Raw genomic sequence first — 17,647 nt, 5'->3', positions numbered from 1 at the left:
CACCGCCTCACGTTACCTTGGCTTTGTGCTCTCGGAGACAGACATATCTGTCCTCTGGCCCAAGGATAGCTCTATAGGAAAGTGGGGACAGCAACAGGGCCCCACCAGGTCATCCCCTCTTGGGACCCCACACTGGCACCTCCACCTGCCGCTCTCACGAACACTTACTGACCACGGTGCCCCTTGGGGAGGGCCAGATCCCTCGAGAGTAGGGGATGTGCTCTGAAGGCGCTCCCTGCCTCCCACCCCAGTGGCTACCCGCACTCACAGAGGTCCCTTCCCTCCTCGCAGCCAATCTGCGCCGGCCCCATTCTGGTCCAAATGTTTGTTCTCCCAACCTCCCCCAGAATCATTAAACATTCTGCAGTGGAAACGCAGCCGGTCACGTGACAAGCACAGCCCGCCAACCTTGGCACTTCTCCTCTGATCCCGTTTGTTTTTCTAACATAAAACTAATATGACATAATGTATAATCTAATTTGGAAATTACCATTTGCTTGGCTGGCCCACACTGCCAGCCAATACCAACAGCAAGAGAAATTATTTAAGAATGTTTCTTTTCCTTCGGAACACGGCTGATAATTTATTTTTCCGTCAGAAGATTACTTTTCTCTTTACGACATTTCCTGCCCCGGTGATTTGCGTTAGCGTTCAATAAAATGGTCTGTGCCGAACGTCGGGAGTGAGTCCACGCCAACCGTTCCTTGAATGAAGGGAGGGTGTCGACTGTGGTCAACGGTGGCTCAGACCCACTGCCGGTCCAGGAGGTAGGCGCCTAGGGGGCTTTTAGTGGGGAGGATTGGGCAGAGCTCGGGAAGTCGCCTGTCCCCTTGTCCTGTAAGCTAGACCTCGAGGTGGCCTGTCGGTCCAGGTACCCCAGAGCCCACTGGCCTCTGGGGGAGTGAGTAACGCCTGTTTGGCATTCCTGGGCAAGAGGGCTTAGCACCAAGGTGAAATCTAAGTTGTGAGTGTGGTTTACTGAAATTCAGGCTTCCAGCCTGTCTACACCTGAGTCTCCACCAGAATGAAGTGCCTCTTCTCTCAGAGCCACCGCATGTCAGACACACACAGAGGCTCCTCACGCACCACTGCACCAGGCCCTGCGGCTCAGGCCAGTTCGTTTCTTCATCCTTTCTACCAGTAAGCATTTTGAAGACACAGCTGGCTCCTAAGGTTACAACTGGTTTTGAACCCTGGCCCTGCCTCTTACTTAATACTTCTATGACGTTAGACAACTGTCTTCACCTCTGTGAGCCCCCATAGACCTCACCTATTAAATGGAGATAAAATAGTGCTGACCTCATCAAGCTTTGAAAGATAATGTGATGAAGTACGAAAAGGGCTTCTTAGCCCAGTCCTTAATACACAATAAAAGCTCAGTAAGGTCACTGTCATTATCAAGCTCTGAACAATGGTGCTATGATGGGGACAACCAGAGCTCCTGCACTTGAGGAGAGTTCTAGTTCCAGTGAGGGCCTCAGGCCTTGGATATCAGGCGTGTGCTGTGGGGCTAGAGCCTTGCTCTAAGAATTAACTGACCCAGCACATTGGGTTCAGTACGCTAACCACCAGGTCATTGCAGGCAATGAGCAGACTCACCCCTCACAGTCTGGCCTCGGGAGTAAAGGATCTCCATCCCAAATACTCCGCAATGAGGGACACTGGAGGGGTCTTCCTCCCATTCAACCTCAGGCTGGGGGAAGGGACAGAAACAGCTCTCACAAATCTTCTCCCCCTCCACCCTCAACCACTCTCCAAGAAACCCAATCTCCAAGTTGGAGAGTTTATTTATCCAGTCGAGTGGCAGATCTGATTTCTTTCTGGGTATTTGAGACTGAACTGATGGGCATTTGGTGAAGTATAAAGAGGCGAACAGTTCTCTGGGCTGTGTCGACCACCTCCTCTGGCATCGTTCGCCTAGGAAGGCTGGACAGAGCAGAGGTGCTCTCTAAGTACTTGGCCCTGTCACTAATTCAACCAAGTTAAGTGGTTGTTTTGGTTTCATGGTTATCGAGGCAACTGGCTCTTCATAGAAGTGACTGAATGTTTAGACACAGCCTCTCCTGCTTGAGAGGTTGTTTGACAGAACGGAGTGGGTGTTTTGTTACGGCTTGGTGACCAGGGTGACCTGTGGCTTTTGCTTAGTTTGATCGGGCTGACTGCTTGTTTGGCTGTAGTGATTGGTGGTTTCACCAGGTTGACCAGTTGTTCCATCACAGTTAGACCCATTTGACTGGCTGTTTAAGTTGGGTGGGTGTTTTGGCTTTCATTAACCAGGCGGGCTGGGTTTGATTGAACTGACTGGATGTTTGAGTGAATTAATCCAAATATTTTGACATTGTTTGAGGCAGTCGATTGGCTGTTTACAACAGACTGGTTGTGTTGCTATCATCTGACCCAGCTGACCCGTTGTTCTGGCATTGTCTGACCTAATGGCTAGTTGTTGAGTTGGTTCGGTGTTTTGGCTTTGTTTAACTCTAAAGACAGGTTGTTTGTGAATTGTTTGATCAAGCTGATTGCTTGTTTGGCTAAGATGAACAATTGCTTTTGTATTATTTGAACAAGTTGAGTGGTTATTCAAACTGAGGCAATGTGTTGTTAAGGTTTAACCCAGTTGTTTTGAAAATACCTGTTTCCTGGGCCACGATGGTGGCTTGTTTGGCACTACTGGGGCCAGTGACTGATTTAACTGAGCTGACCAGGCATTTGGGCTCTTCTTGATCATTTCAGCTGTCATTTGGCCAACTTGACTCTGTGGCTCACTGAAATAGGCATTCAGACAGGGTCTCTTAAGCTGACCAGGTTTTTATTGAGCTGCCCAACTGTTTGGTCTCAAACAGACAGGAGCAGCAGTGGGCAACACAGACCTGCATTTTCAGAGGAGCCACTCTGGAAGGCTCCCTCATGTGGAAAAGGGACTTGGGAGACCCTGAGCCTCGAGCTTGGGCTCAGACAGGTGAGAACAGAAAGGCTGGTGGCAACGCAGCTGCTGCGTGCAAGAGTGCTCAGGAGCTATGCTCTCCGGAGCCAGGAGATGAATGCATTTGGCAGAACACTTCAAGAATGCAACCTCTGGGTTAAGTGGTTGAAATTAGGCCCAATGGGGCTGTTTTACTGAGAATTTACAGTCGCTCGTAGAACTCAGCCCCAGCAAGTAAGAGTCCCTCCTGCCAAAATGGAGATTTGCTCCCAGACCACGGGGATTCACTGACAAAAGCACACATCTCCTTGCCTTTGATTAGCCCTAATCTGTGTACCTCCAAGGAGTGACCACACGGGTACTAATGTCTATTCTCCCGGTGGGTGGGGGCTTCTCCCTAAAATCCATGGATGGCTGAGGGAGGACTTCTCTCCCTGTTGGCTTCCTGAAGGAGGCTTCAGCTGAACCGCCTACGCCATGTGTGATGTGAGTGGCGCCAACAAAGCCTTGATCTTGCTGGCGGGTCATGGGAGCGGAAGTGCCCACATTATGTACTCAGCACTCTGGATATTGGGGCCTGGTTGCAGCAGCGGGGGCGGGGGAGGGGGGAACCTGTAGAAGGGAGCTGGACTGATCTCCTCATTTCATACAGGGTAAACTGAGTTCTGACAGAGACAGGGACTTCATGAGCTGGGCCATAAGGCATGCCAAGTAATTAACCCTTCTCAGTGTAGACAGGTTGAAATTGGAAAGCCCAGATCAGGGAGTTAAGGGGAGATGTCCATTCCGGTGCAATAGTAAGGGGAGGCGGGAAAGGAAAGGCTGCAGCCAGGAGGCAGCTGAAACAGGAGTCCAGCTCTTGAACTCACTGTGTGACTTAATGCAAGTCCTTTCAGAAGAGGATGAGTGAATCATTGCTGAAGAAACATTCAGGGTCACAAGCTCTGGTCACGGAGTCTGAGCAGTACACGGCCTCCCATCCCTGGCTGCATCAGGAGTATTATCATCAGAACAAGGGATTGATGGTCTCACTAGGCTCCACAAGGAGTTCAAGATCAAGGTTAAGGGGCAAATGATAAAGTGGGTCACAATCAAGAAGAAAAGGTTCTCAGAGCCATATCCTGGGAAAAACTGATGAAGGAAGAAGGACTGTCCTCCCCAGAGAAGAGAAGGCATGAAAGATGGGGTTAATGTCTGGAAAATGCAGAAGACTTTCAGAGGATAAGAGATAAGCTAAATGAGTGTCAGAAAACAGATATAAAAATAGTATGGCACCGAATAGGTCCTTGACAAATATTACTGAGTAAAATCCCAAGAGATAAAATATAGGGAAAAAAAAAAAAAAAAAAACTTCCTAAAAGACAGAGCCACCTCAAGAGAGAGAGAGAACTTGTCCTTGGAGCCTTCCAGGCAGAATTCCCATGTTTAAGGAACAGGGAGTCAGATGAGTCAGAAACAACAGACTTGTTACCGCCTTGCTCAGGAAGCCATGCCTTCATGAATATAGCCTCAAGTGTGTTCCCTTGCCTGGCATTGTCAGCTTATACTGAACTTGGGTACCACTGTGACTTCCAGATTCTTTTCGTACAAAGAACTCTGAAACAAACCCCATTACCCTACACTCAGGCTGTCACTTTTCAAGCCAATGTTTTCAAACACTGAACCTTTGTAAATTCTCATTCTGCCAACCAGCATCTCCACTCTCCTTTCCAGCTCCATGAAATTAACATTAATAGCTGAGAGTATACTAAGCAGCCCTGGATAAGGGCAGAGATATGCAGGACCTCACTGGAGACCTTTCTTGGATATAGCCTTTCAAGCCCTGAATGACAAAGAGGCAGAGAACCACTGTGTAATGATCCAACAACTGCAAATTGCTGGCTTTAGAACGCTGCTGTCCCTTTGGCACTGAGTGGCTTGAGTCCCAAGCCCGGCTCTCAGAAGACACTGAAGGCAGACAGGAAGGGAAGTCAGAAAGACAGCCAGGGCATCAAGCTTCCCACTAGGGACCCCAAGAAAATATTGGTGGGGCATGTGATCAGACTCCATGGTCCTCAGAAGCCCTGGCCAGACAAAGACATATTATGCTTCTGCACAGTGAGTTCAAGGGTTGCAGCCCACCCAGGCCTTGCATCCAGGCAGCGTGGGGATGCAGTGCTGGAACTCAAGGCACCAGCAGGGTACACACTGCCCCCTCCTGCAGGAGGCTGCCTCTCCAAACAGCCAGGGCCTCACCACACACACACACATCGTGAAGGCCACCCAGGGTCTCAGAAGAGATCTCCAAGGAGAAGGTTCAGCTCGCCAGGGACTCTGCTAAGAGGCACTGAGGTCAAAGGACCCATCACCAGGCAAGAGGCAGAGGCTGAGTGCCTGGGCCCACTCCCTGCTAACACACTGGGAGACCCCAGCTGGGCCCCTGATCTCACCGGGCCTCCTCTTCACCACTCCTCAAGGAGGGAAAGTTAAGGCTAGGAGGGACCCCACAAATCTTGGAGCCCTAATGTCTTTGATTCATAGGCAGGAAGACTGAGCCCAACAAGTCAATGGCAGATGTGGGCTTAGTCCTGTCCCCAGCCCTGACACTCTTTCCACCACACGGTGCTGCCTCTCCAAGCCTACACGTAGTAGGTCATCACCTCTAAAACTAGAACCTTGCAGCCCAGAGATGCTTCATTTGTTGCCTCGGGCTGCCATAATAGAATACCACTAACTGAGGGTGGGGTGGGGAAGGAGCTTAAACTACAGAACTTCATTGTCTCACAGCCTGTGGAGGCTGCAAGTCCAAGGTCAAGATGTCACAGGATTGATTCTTCCGAAGGCTGAGTAAGAATGTGTTCCACGCCTCTCTCCTGGCTTCCGGGGCTCTGCTGGTAACCTTGGACATTCCTTGGCTTTTAGAAGCCAGTCCTCCATTTCCACCTTCCCCTTCACATGACATTCAGTGTGTATGTGTGCGTGTACCTATCTCCAGGTTTCCTTCTTACAAGGGTGTCAGTCATGTTGAATTAGGACCCCCTCTAAAGACTTCATTTTCGCTGAGTTACATCTATAGAGACCCTATCTCCAGGACTTCCCTGGCAGCACGGTGGTTAAGAGTCATGCTTTCACTGCAAGGGGCACAAGTATGATCCCTGGTTGGGGATCTGAGATCCTGTATGCTGTGCAGTATGGCAAAAATAAATAAATATTTTAAAAATTAAATAACAGAATATTTTTAAAGACCCTATCTCCATGAGAAGGTCTGACATGGAAAAAGGAGCCACTTTTGAGGCAGTGAAGCAAGGGCCCCAAATTAAAACTGGCGGGCCCTGCTCATGGGACACAGGAGGTCACCCACACTGACCTTCATCAGGAAGATGGGGTCTGTCCCCCACAGAGCTCCACCCCACACACACACATATCAAGGACTCCACCTCACCTCCTGGATTCCAAAATGCCACTGTCCTGCTGCCAAGGGGACAGAAACACTGGATTCCTCACTGACTCCCCAAACAAATCCACTCATTCATTCTCGTATCATTCACTGACTCCTTCCTTCCTTCCCTCACATGTCTGCACATCGATTCATTGATCACACATTTGCCCAATTCATTCATCTTCAAATTCAGATTATTTACTTGCCAATCCATGCATGCATTCACTCATGCTACTCACTGATTTGAACATTAAATCCATTTCATTTATAAACTCAGTAAACACTTGTAATAAGCACCTACTATGTGCTAGGCACTGTCTGAGGCTCAGAGGACACAGAAAGAAACAAAGCAGCTAAAGCCTCTGCTCTCTGAGCTTCTATTCCAGAGGAGAAGGCCAGACAAATATTTCAAGCACTGTAAGTTCAATGAAGAAAAGTATTCCGGGTAAAGGGATTGAAGTTGACCAGGGTGAGGAGGCCCCTCCGGCTGGAAGAGACCCCTCTCCAGGAAAGCTTCTCTGAGAAGGTACCAGTCAGAAAAGTACTGTTGTTGCTCACGTAAAAGCCTGGGGGAAGAACATACAAGGCAGTGGGAAGCGCAGGAACGGAGGCCCTGAGACGGGAGCTGCCTCCATTAGCATCCCAACAGGAAAGAGGGAGCACACACAAAACAGGGCGATTCAGGGACTTCTCTGGTGGTCCCGTGGCTAAGACTCCACAGTCTCAGTGCAGGGGGCCTGGCCAGGGAACTAGATCCCACATGCTGCGACTAGAAGACCACGAGGGTCGTGACTAAGGCCCTGCGCAACCAAGCACATAAATATTCATAAAAGCGGGGAAGCAGGATTCGAGGAGATTTTCTTTGCAGAGAAGTTACCATGAAAGGAGAGGATATAGGGAAACACAGGAGCAGAGCAGAGCAGAAGCTGGAGCCAGGAGCAGCAAAGATGTTACCACCCTACGAGGAAGAAGGGGCAGTGCTGCCGGAACTTAGAGGCAGGTCCCTGAGACAAGGGATGGCCTCCAGTCAGGGACACAACCAGCCCAGGACACTTGCAGGGAGAGAGCCGTGGGAATAAGCACCCAAACCCCACTCTGCTCACTCCATCTGATCTCCTGCGGGTGCCTCCCAGGGACCCAGCCAGCTGGAGACCAGACCGTAAGGGAAGCACTGATGGACTGCACACAGGTCAGTGAGCCTCAGGAGCAGAGAGCATCTGGAGGGGTGCGCAGATCAGCACAGTGGTCAGAGTCAGCCAGTGTGTCTGGGCTGCGGTAACAAACTGGGATTTATTCTGCCTGCAGTGGGAGGCCACTGGAGGGAATCATCAGGAGCATGGTGGGGGCTGGCTACTCTTTCAGGAGCTCAGTTGGCAATGGCATGGGAAGGTCATCCTCTCATTCAGGAGATGACCGCACGCAGTCACGCACTCACTCACTTACTCCTTCCGTCCTCCACTCCTCTTCTCTCAGCCTTCACAGGTTCAACAAACCCAGCCCTGCTCAGTCCCCTGTGCCAGGAACAGAGCATGCCCCACCTGTCCACTGAGGTAGCTGCAGAGATGCAGAGACCTGGCTTCACCCTCCAGACACCACCATCTGACAGCAACAAGCAGGTCCCTGGTGACCTCTAACACCAGATGGAGACTGGAAGGATCTGAAGGAATCCTGGGCTGGGGAGGGATGGAGGGTAAGGCTGATAGAGCTGGGCTGCTTCCTAATGGAAGGCATACGCTCTAAGCCAAGACAGAGGTTTTGGGCTACCCACTTGTTGCGTGACCCTAGGCAAGAAGGGCAGCCTTTCTGAGCCTTCAAAATAAGGGTGCTAATTTGCCTCTTGCATCCCACAGGCCTGTGCCAGGAAACTCACCTCACACTCTCCCCTACACCTCTGCCCCCATCAGCTGGTCAAGTACAGAGGCCTCCAGTTCCTTGTGGGAGCTCCTCTGCGTCCCCCATTCTTGGGGCCTCTTGTCAGCCTGGGCTGCTATACCAAATTGCCACAGACTGGGGAGCAGAAACAACAGAAATGTATCTTTCACAGTTCTGGAGACTGGGAAGTCCAAGATCAGGGTGCCTGCCTGACCAGATTCTGTGAGTACCCTCTTCTTGACTTACAGGCAGGACCTTCTCCCCGTGTCTTCACCCGGTGGGGATGGGGTGGGAAAACCAGCCCTCTTGCAGGGAAACCAGCTCTCATGGTATCAATCAGTCTTAGAAGGGCACTAATCCCAATATGAGGGCTCCACCCTCACGACCTCATCACATCCCAAAGGCCCCACCTTTAATACCATCCCCCTGGGCATTAGCATTTCAACACATGATCCGGGGGAACACAGACATGCAATCCACAACAGATGGGGAGGCGACAGTTGCAGGAAACGTTCCACTTGATTCTTCTCCAGAAAGGCTGTGCAGCCCCTCTCCCTCCCTAGAATTCTGACAGTGCTGAGGGACAAACTGGGCCAATTCCCTCCCTACTCAGGATGAAACTCCTACTTTAAAATGCAGGGCGGGTGATAGATAATCTCTAAAGGCCACACCAGCTCTGCTCCTCTTTGTCTGGCATCCACCAATCATTCCCTGAGCACTGACTCTATGCCTGGCCTGTGTGGCAGAGGTATGGAGACACCCCACGCTGATGAGGTGAGAAGTCAATAGAGAACACAAGGATGAGGTGCTGTTAAGAGCCAAAAAGACATACTGATAGCGGTCAGAGGAGGGACTTTTGGGCAGGGCCTTGAAGGATGAGTAGAAGTTTGCCAACATCAGAGAAAAACTAACAATTTTTCTATAGCTCTTTATTTATTCACTTCCACGTCTCGTTTGGCCTTCTAGACTCATCGCAAGCAGGGGATTTAGAACATGCAACTGTTTAGCTCTGGAAGTCTCTTTAGATATTATTCTCATTTTCTGATTGAGATGATGGGAGCCCAGAGACGGAAAGGGACTTTCCCAAGGTCATACAGCAGGGGCTCAGTGAGCAGATCCCGAAATCTGAGTCTCTGGCATTGTTCCAGCCATGAGAGCTCACTCACCCCCTTTTCCTTTTTCAGCTGACATCTGGCCTGACCAACTGTCCCATCCCTCCCAGCCAGACCCAGGACATGTTTCACAGTGAGGGAACTGATTGGGTTGGGGGCGGGGAGTAGTTGGAAGAGTTTAACCCCACAGTGTTTTCATACTTGAGATCTGAAAACACGATTTCCCCAGCAAAGAAGCTTAGCGTTAAGCGGAAAATCGGCTTGGAAGGATGTGATATCATTTATAACAGTACATTAAATGCAAGCTGAGAACCTGATATATTTTAGGAACATTCAGCACACTCTAGACTAATAAACATTTTACAATATTATTGCACATGTTCATTTCACTTTGTACAAATAATCATTCCCTTCACATCTAATAAGTCTGTTTGACACATAAGTGGTCTTGGGCAAACACCTCGGAGGGTCTTGTTTTTCTGTGCATTGATCATTCATTTGTGTAGCCCGCCGGGACAGTGACTAATGATTTTGAGGGTTTAACCGTCCTCACACATCGTCTTTGTCTCCCTGCCTGTGATTGTATAAATGTAAAATAATTTCATTTGGCCCTAGAATGTATTGTTTTTCATGTATGAAAAATGCCCACCCCTTCCCTGCCTGGCATGGTATCAATCAGTTTAAAACAATATTTGGAGGAGCCCTGGTCTGTAGGTCCTCCAACAAGCTCTTGTGTCCCTGGGTGATGGGCCCAAGAACTCCACTTACTGGGGAATTTCCAAACAAACCTGCCGCCTCCGCTGCCTCAGCCCAGAAGCCTCCTCTCTCAGCGAGGTAAGCATGAGTCCTGTCCCTCTGAGGCCAAAGAAATAAAATTTGCTACTGATAGCCTTCTCCTTTCTCCTTCCTTCTCTCCTTCTTTCTTCTCAAGAGTGTTCACAGAGGTCTCTGGTGCTGCTGTGCTGGGAGCTGAGGGAACAGGGATGAACCCAACATGGTTCTGATCTCCAAGAACTTAGAATCAGGACAGGGCCACCACTAGCTCTAATAACTCCTGTGTTGAAAATGGAAAAATGTGTCCCCTCCAGGTGGGTTCAGCCACTTGACCCTATCACTTGGAGTTGGTACCTTGGAATGAATTAGAAAGGAAAAAAAAAGCACTCTTTCATCTGGGCAGAGGCAGCTCCCTGGTGTTCTTGTGCAGTGTGCAACCTAAACAACTGTATATAGAGGGTTGAGGTGGGGGTGCAAGCCAGTAGGTAACAGACACCCAGAAACAGTGATATGAATACGCATCCCATAAAAAGACAAGCTATTGGAAGTGGAAGCCCAGAGAGAGGACCACTGGCAGGCTAGGAGACTTCATCGAGGAAGTTACCTTTGAGTTTGGCCTTGAATAAAAAGTATGAACTGAGAGGCAAAGAAAGGGATCAACAGCCCCCACCTCTTGAACAGGGGCAAGAACCTGTCTACACAGGCATGATACCAAAGAAGCTGACCATTTTCAGAAACTGACCATAAGGAGAAAAAATAAGCAGAGGAAGGCAAGACAAGAAATGGGTGTTTATAGAGTGAATAAGTGGCTGGATGAAGAGATGGATGGACAGACAGATGGAGGGATGGATGGATGGACGGATGGATGGAGAGGAGACAGATTATCAAGAAGTGTGGGATTTCTGTACTGACCTACTAAGAAATTTATGTTTTATTCCACAAGCAGTGTGACTGAGGAGCTCCGAAATGCCCTTGAGGAGCAGATGACATTCAAAGCTGTATTTTAGACAAGCGTTCGGACCAAGATGAACTGGGGAAAATCAGTCTGAGTACCAAAGGGGATCTGCCTGGTGCTCAACTGGAAAACTACAGTGTGGAGTCCTCTTGAAAGGAAAAGGAAAGGAAGAAAAGCAATGTTTATTGACTGTCAGCAGCCCTATGGGTTAAGGATATAACCCCAACAAGTCACGGGAAAATGAAGCTCAGGAAAGAGATCCGTCCAAGGTTACTTGTCTGCAGAGAGTCAAGAGTCGGCCCCATCTGCCTGTCTCTACAGTTTATGCTTCATGCACATCTGACTGGTGGGATGGCCTGACACTGAGCCTCCTCAGCCCTCTTGCCCAAGGACCCCAGCCTTTGTGAGCACTCACTCACATCTGGTTTCAGTTGCCAAGTGTTGGCCACACTAGCTCTGTAGGGCCTCCATCTGTATCTCCTCCCTGTCAGCTGCCCACTTTTTCCAGAAGAACCTGGAACAGATTCAGAGATCTGGATTGGTTGTGGCTCTGACCTCTCTCCTACCCTCTTCCACCACCCCTGCTGCACACAGCTGACCTCTGCACATGCTCTTCCTTCTGCATGACTTCCATCCTTTCTCTGACTAGCTAAGGCCGTCTTGTCCTTGAAGGCCAGTTTTGGTGTCCTCTCTTCCAGGAAGCCTTCTCTGAATCCCATGGCTCGGGACTCAGAAGGCCTCCTCTGTGCTTCTACAGCTCCTAAGTGTTCTCAAGATGGCACTCAGATGTTTATTGCTTTATGGTCTATTTGCATCATCTCTGTCTATCCTCTTGTGGGCTGTGGGGAGAGCAGGGAATATACCTGATTCATCCCTAGATCCTTAGCTATCAGCACAGGACCTGGTCCAGAGTAGAATCAGAGCATTCTGGAAAGATAGATAAGTGGTTGGATGGATGGATAGATGGTAAGTAGTTCCATGGATGGATGGATGGATGAATGAATGGACAAACAGTATCTCTCCTTTAAGGAAAATAAACTTTGGAACTCGATTGCCCCACCTCCAGGAAGAATCTTCTGATCTGGAAAAAAAAATCAGTTTGAAAAAACTGAGGCTCTTGATGACCCAGACAATAAATTATAGGTGCACAGACCTGAAAATCTTGACCCATTCAATTTCACTGAGGTAAAGGCCAGATGAGATACATTATTATACAGGCTGGGCTCTAGGAGAACTCCAGTTGGCAGTAATCAGGTCACAGAGAGTCTTGCACAGATTTAAGAGGTTTGACCTTTATCGTGAGCCTGACAAAGAGCGGGTAGAGGGTTCTCTGGCATCAAAAGGAACCACCAACATCTTGAGTCCTCTAAGTGAAAAGGAGATGGAAGAGTCAGGGTATTGGCCTTAGGTATTCCTCCCTGTCTATTGTGAAAAGGCTGATCAGAAAAACGAAAGGTTCCCAAGACCTTAGGTCCCCATTCCAGGACAGGGGTAAGTATTGTCTGGTGACTGGGACCAGCATCCATGCCTCCCAAGAAATTACCCCAAATCCCCTCTTACATTCTCCGCCAGCTCTCAACAGTTCTCTGCCCCTTCTAACTCCACTTGGACATGCTGTGTCCACAAGGACTCCGAAACTTATGTCTTAGAGATAGACCCCAAGTCTTTCTCCCACCTGTTCCAGCCTCCAAGCAGGTAGAACTAGATGCCCATTGGCAGTTACCACTTACCAGAGGGCCAACTGTGTAAGCTCTTTCTAAGTATTCATAGAATATCTCTGGGTCAATCAGGATTTGATCAGATAAGTGGAACCACCAGATGATATGTAGAGTGATGGGTTTATTATAGGGATTTGACTTTATGCAACAGTGGGAATGAGATATTCTGCAGGCTTCCATGTCTGGTCTTAAAAGTCCATAGACCAGGCAGTGAGGAAGAGAAGATGATGTACAGAAGGAAGGACACACTGGAACCACAAGGCTTCTCACCACTCTAAGCCTCTAACTTTGATGACTGGGTGTTCTCTGGGAGAATCTGGTCCCCTTTGTTATGGAGCCGCATACATACTAGGGCCAGAACTCAGGGAAGGTGAAGGAAGAGACGCAGTAAGAGCTCAGGGCCCTGGCTGTGGCCGCATGTCAACGGGTGAGCCAGAAGAGGCATGACAAAGAACATGACCTCAGGCCCATCCCTGATCGCCCAGCATGAAAGGAGCATGGCTGCTGCTTCCCTGCCACATTCCAGATCTCAAGCAAAAGACTTCTGCAAGCAACCCTTGCTAACCTAGAACTATGGAGGGAAAGGCATTCTGGGAAACAGGGTTCCACTTAGCTGAGCTGACATGATAGAAACCACCAAATCTGCTGGGTGCCTGGCAGGGAACCAGTCAGTAGAGATCCAGCAGAGAGAAACCAGGGTCCCTGTCATCACTGAGTTTAATCTTGTGACAAAGACAGACAAAAAAATTTTTAAATGCCGCAGTCTGATCGATGTGATGGTAAGGCACAGTTATTGATGGTCTACTATGGAGAAGCATTAGTCAGGATTATCTTCATACCAGAAATAATGGTGGCTGAAACAGATTAATGTTTCTCTCTGACTTACAGAACAGGCTGCTGTGATGACTCCTATATTGTCAGGGACCCAGGTTCCTTCCTTCCACCAGGTATGCCTTTGTTCTCTCTGTCACTTCATAATCTGAGATGCCTGATGGCGGGTGCTACAGCTATTAGCTCACAATCCCAAGCATCAAAGAGGAGGAAGGGCAGGGGATGCACATGCCGCCCCTTTTCAGGACACTTCTTGGTAACTTCCACATGTAACTGCAGTTAACTGACCAGAACTTGATCACACAACCCAGTCTCTGCAAGGGAGACTGGAAAATGTAGTCTACGCTAGCTGGCCATGTGCTCAACTAAAACTTGGAGGTTCTATTCATTGGAAATAGGGAAAGAAAGGGTGCTGTGGGTCAACCAGTAATCTCTACCTCAGGTGATACACAACAGTGGCCAATATCTCAGATTCTGGAATCAGACAACCCTGAGTTCCATTCCTAGATCTGCACTTTCTAGCTGAGTAGTACTGAACAAAGCAATTGCCTTCTCCATCCACATGAGATTGTTATGATCACAAGTCAATATCCTAAGCACTTTTTATGGATTGTTATTCTTAATCCTTACAATGAACCTATGAGTTAAGTCAGAATATTATCCCCACTTTGAAGATGTGGAAACTGAGGCTCTGAACTAACTAGCCCGAGTTTCTGTTCATTTGTAAACGCATATCTAGTGGATGCCGGCTCAGTCTCAGGCTCTGTGCTGGACTCTGCAGATACAAGGAGAAATCAGAATGGCCCCACTTCAGGGTTCCCAGCTGGGGAGAGGTGGAGCCTGGCCTGCTCATTCCACTCCTCCAGAATGCTCCCAGGGCACATGTTCACAGTCTGGGGATCAGCTATAGGGAAACGATAGCAAAACATTTGTTTTTCCTCTTCCCAGAGTACCCAGTCTGTGTCCATAATTGTTCCAGAGCATCTTTCAGGACTAAACTCAGGCACAAACTGCTCACAAAGCAGCTGGCTAGAGTGAGAAGCAACCAATCAATTCAGCAGTCATTCAACAGCAGTTCCTGGTCAGACTTGGAACAGCATACTGAAAACAGCGTTAGTGACCGCGAGCCCTCAGACATTAGCCTGGACTCGTGGTCACAAAGCACTCTGACATCCACTCCAGCATAAGATCCCCCTTTTGAAGATGAGAAAACTGAAGTCACTTGACCAGGATGAGACACGAAATATTCTAGAAAGCAGAATCAGAAATATAGGAATGCCCAGTCTACGTGAGAAATGGCCCAAAGCTTAAGTAGTGGGCATTGGCTACAGCAAGGAGGTGGGCATGGAGGCCACTAAAGAGCTGTTTTTTTCCAGTCAGCAGCATAGAGCCAACCTCAGGGGTGGCTAATACCCACTGGGCACCCTGAGGACTACACATTAGGGGGGCTTTGGAAAAAACAACCAAAATGTTTGAGCCCCACTTCTTTGACAGAACCTCAGTGGATTGACTTCAGCCCTCCCAGTCACGGGCCTCAGTGTAACCATCTGTGGCCAGAGGGCCCCTCTATGATGATGAGAAGTTGGGTGAGAGATGCCACTCCCCCAGACCTCAGTGTGCCCTTCTGCAGAGTACTACCGCCCCCTTGGTCCCATCACAGGACACACAAAGGCCGCCCCACCACACTCTGCACAAACAGCACCTGCCACCCAGCCTGGTGCCAGTGCTCCGCCAGGAGGTACCAGGAGCTGAAAGGAGGGAGCCAGAGACAGACCTGGCTTTCCAATCCTGGCCTGGAGTTCTCACCTGCAGAAAGGATTAACAGCAAAGACCTCTCAGGGTAGCTGTGACAAGTAAATGAGACCATCTCCAAAAAGTGCCAAGCCTAGTGCGAGGCACATAAAATTCCCTCTGTAAATGGGGGTTCCATCCTCTTCCCCTTGCTCTGCCCAGGAGAAAAGTCTCAAACGGGTAGTATTCAGCAGCAGAGAGTACAGGGCTGCAGATCAGCCACCTCTGATCCCAGATGTGGTCCCAGGATGGTGGAAGCCAGAGGAAATGGGGCTTTTCCAAGCCCGCTGTGATGCAGACCCAGCCAGGCAGACCACTGAGGTCCTCTGACACCCACTCAGGACCCCTGCCCTGATCATGATGCTGGGACAGGGTGGAGGTGGGACCTTGGAGCTGGGACCTACAAAGTGCAGGCAGGATCTCATTCTGGCCCTATGAACATTCAAAAAAGCCACTCAGTCACGTTCCCATCACATCTCTACCTCCTGTTGCTTTGAGGAGCAACTGTGTTATTTGTAATTTCTGACATTCGCCCTCTCCCCAAGTCCCCACCCTTTCCTGTTTGGCCTGTGAATTGGAAAGGGCTATAAACAGGCCAGAGCGGGCTCCTTGCCCCCGAGGCGGGTCTGTCAGCCAGCCAGGGGAAAGGTAGGACCCAGGGGACCCCCGCCCCCACCCTCCCCACGCAGCCCAGCTGAGGAGCTTGTAAAGATAGGATTTGTTTGTTTTTTTGGATCTGGCTCAGGATCTGGCTGAGGCCGGGCCCTTTGGGGAAAAGCAACTTTTAAATAAATGCTTCAAGATTGTGCAAACATTTCAGTAGTATTGGAGGCCTGGCGTTCTGGGTCATGGAAGGAAAAAAATACCCGTCAATCACTCTAGAGATGAAAACCTGATAGCAGAGCCCTTGGTGAGGACTGGAGCTTGGGTTGCAAAGCTCGGTTGTGGCTGGCTGGGACCAACTACACTTAAGCCCTCTCTCCAAAAACCATTTGCATGTTAATCAGGAGAGCAGCCTGTCTGACAGGCACAGAGAACTCAAGCAGCTCACAATACGATGTGTGTGAGGCACGCAGAAAGGACGGAATGGGAGGCACTCAGAACTGGACGTGAGCCCTGGCTCTGCCCCTGGTTAGCTCTATAGTCTTGGGTAAGTTATTTAGCTTGACTGAGCCTCGGTTTTCTCGTTGGTAAAATGGGGTTATAACAGCAGTCTCATCAAGATGCTGTGATATTTAAATAAAATACAGATTGTGACATAAAACCTGACCCAAAGCAAGAGCCCAGGAATAAACCATGACAATATCATGAGCTGCCATTTATCAAGCGTTTTCTATGAGTGGAGACTTGCAGACGTTCTCAGCCATCCTCAAAGCACACTCTGCTTAGCCAGGCATTCACAGCCTATCCTCTGTGCTCATTCCCAGCTAGTTCTCTCTTGATCAAGAGTGGGGCTCAACCCCTGACCTAAGAACTTAGGGTCCTGAAACGAAGACACTCTGAGCTGAGAGACCATAAGCTGGGCCAGAGAAGTGTGTACAGAGCCTGGAACAGACACACACACACAGAGGTGGTCCTGCCTCGAGATTCCAGCGGCTTCTGTGGAGAGGAGAGATATAATCCAGGTTTTGAAGGATGAATAAAATGTCCACAGGCTGGCACCAGGGAAAAGCTTTCCAGATGGAGAGACCAGCTCAAGCAAAGGCTCTAAAGCATGCCCTGCATGCAGAAAGGTGGGATGTACAGAAACATTTGGGAAAGTAAAGTTGAAGTCAAAGCTTGAAGAATCCTGTCCCGAGAGGGTCCAGCTCAGTTCCCGGGGCCAGGGCAGGTCTCCAGCTCCCTGGGTCTCCTCCCAACAGCTGTGTAACTCAGGCAGTTGCCCCATCTCTGTGTATCTGTATATCCCTCTTGTCCCTTCCCTAGCTGCCTCCAAGGGCTCCCTCTTGGAGGTAAGAAACTTTTGAGAAAGTTATAGTGCTCCGCCAATACTGTATGCCATTGTTTTACATGTACACAGACACGTCCATATGTGCAAGTGTGCACATGTTCAGGGATCAGAGAGACTTGGCTTCAGACCCCAGCTTTTCCATCTGCTGTTGCAGGACCCTTAGCAAAGCAGGTACCTATTGCATACAAAGTGCCCAGCATGTAGTAGACACGCAAAATACTGTTATCATCATCCAACACATCAACACACTCAAGCTGTCTTTAAGAAGAAACTACCACCCAATAGGTAGCTCAGCTGGTAAGGAA

General features: G+C 49.4%; 1 long non-coding RNA gene across 1 annotated transcript; it reads left to right on the top strand.

Moving 5' to 3' along the window:
* The first annotated feature begins 636 nt into the window (after positions 1 to 636).
* On the top strand, positions 637 to 16,700 carry LOC132657881 (uncharacterized). The gene is made up of 2 exons (XR_009596653.1): positions 637 to 767; positions 11,040 to 16,700. It is a non-coding gene; the product is annotated as an uncharacterized LOC132657881 (long non-coding RNA).
* The last annotated feature ends 947 nt before the right edge of the window (positions 16,701 to 17,647 follow it).

Source organism: Ovis aries, chromosome 1 (assembly GCF_016772045.2).
Source record: "Ovis aries strain OAR_USU_Benz2616 breed Rambouillet chromosome 1, ARS-UI_Ramb_v3.0, whole genome shotgun sequence".
NCBI lineage: Eukaryota > Metazoa > Chordata > Mammalia > Artiodactyla > Bovidae > Ovis > Ovis aries.
Note: the sequence above shows the minus strand (reverse complement) of the source record. Positions and strands in the feature narration are given on the sequence as shown.